The sequence below is a fragment of the Cynara cardunculus genome (genome assembly GCF_001531365.2).
Source record: "Cynara cardunculus var. scolymus isolate 2C chromosome LG 5, CcrdV1, whole genome shotgun sequence".
NCBI lineage: Eukaryota > Viridiplantae > Streptophyta > Magnoliopsida > Asterales > Asteraceae > Cynara > Cynara cardunculus.
In genome coordinates, this window is record NC_037532.1 from 24191473 (window position 1) to 24192966 (window position 1494).

The window sequence follows — 1494 nt, forward strand, 5'->3', positions numbered from 1 at the left end:
ATTCTTAGTTTCTTACATCATTGTTTGCATCCCACATTGGGTGAAAGAATGAAAAAAAGCATGAGTGAGGTGGATAGTGGATAGAAAAACAAAAGGGCTAACTTTTTTCCCAATATTGTTTGCATCTCATATTAGATGATGAAATGAAAGTGGCAAGGGGAAAGTAAGTACAAAAAGAAATGGTTAACAATAGAACAAGCATATCTTTTCCTAATCTCAACCTTTTGGTTAAGATCAAGTATAGTATATGTTCTTCCATGTTTAATATCTATTATCTGGGTCATTATCCTACTTGATATTTATTTTGATTAACTTATGTTTTTAGCCCCTATGGTTTGTTGAAAATTTCTATTTTTGTCCTTATGGTTTTGAAATTACAATTTTTATCCATATGGTTTATAATTCATTACCTTTTTTTGGCCTTATAATTTAAAATTTTATTGCTTTTTGCATCCCTATGGTTTACAATTTACTCTATTTTAGTCCTTCATACTTAAAAATAATGTTTTGGCCTCAGGGATGAAAATATAAATGGATTACAAGCCATAGAGATGAAAACCGAAATTTTGAAACCATAGGGATGAAATCCACAATTTTGACAACCACAAGAACGAAAACACATAATTTACTCTTTTATTTTTTATGAGGGAATTCCATTATACTAACTTGGTGATTTGATTCTTTATTTGTCGTTTTGTTATTATATCACTATCAAGGTTTGATGCACCCCTCTAATTTACCATTTAAATATTATGATTTTGTTCTCATAACTTATATTATTAAAAAAAATGAACTTTAACTTTTGAGATTATCTCCGTATTTTCTTTTGTTTCACATTATTGTTTGCATCCTACATTGGATGTGTAACATCTCGCTTGAACAAACCCCAAATTACCAATTTTATAAAATCTCAAATGAAATATAATTTACTGATTATTAGGACCAAAATTAATCTTAATTATTCTAAAAGTTTTATCAAAGCAATCGGGGTCACGGATGGAAAATCTGAAGATGCTGCTGAAACGACTAAGTCTGGAGGAAGACCAGAGGTGATGAATTGGTCCAGAGGCAGACGATGGACCAGAGGCTGCTAAAATGACTAAGTCTGGAAGAAGTCCAGAGGCAATGAATTGGTCCAGAGGTAGGCGATGGACCAGAGGCTGCTGAAATGACTAAGTATGGAAGAAGACCAAAGGCGATGAATTGGTCTAGAGGCAGGCGATGGACCAGAGGCTGCTNGAGGCTGCTGAAATGACTAAGTATGGAAGAAGACCAAAGGCGATGAATTGGTCTAGAGGCAGGCGATGGACCAGAGGCTGCTGAAATGACTAAGTCTGGAAGAAGTCCAGAGGCAATGAAAATGGACCAGAGGCTATGAATTAGTCCAGAGGCGATGAAAATGGACCAGAGGCGATGAATTGGTCCAGAGGCGATGAAAATGGACCAGAGGCGATGAATTGGTCTAGAGGCGATGAAAATGGACCAGAAGCGATG

General features: G+C 35.4%; 1 pseudogene; it reads left to right on the forward strand.

The window, feature by feature from the left end:
* The first annotated feature begins 207 nt into the window (after positions 1-207).
* Positions 208-317, forward strand: LOC112513860 (annotated as a pseudogene).
* The last annotated feature ends 1177 nt before the right edge of the window (positions 318-1494 follow it).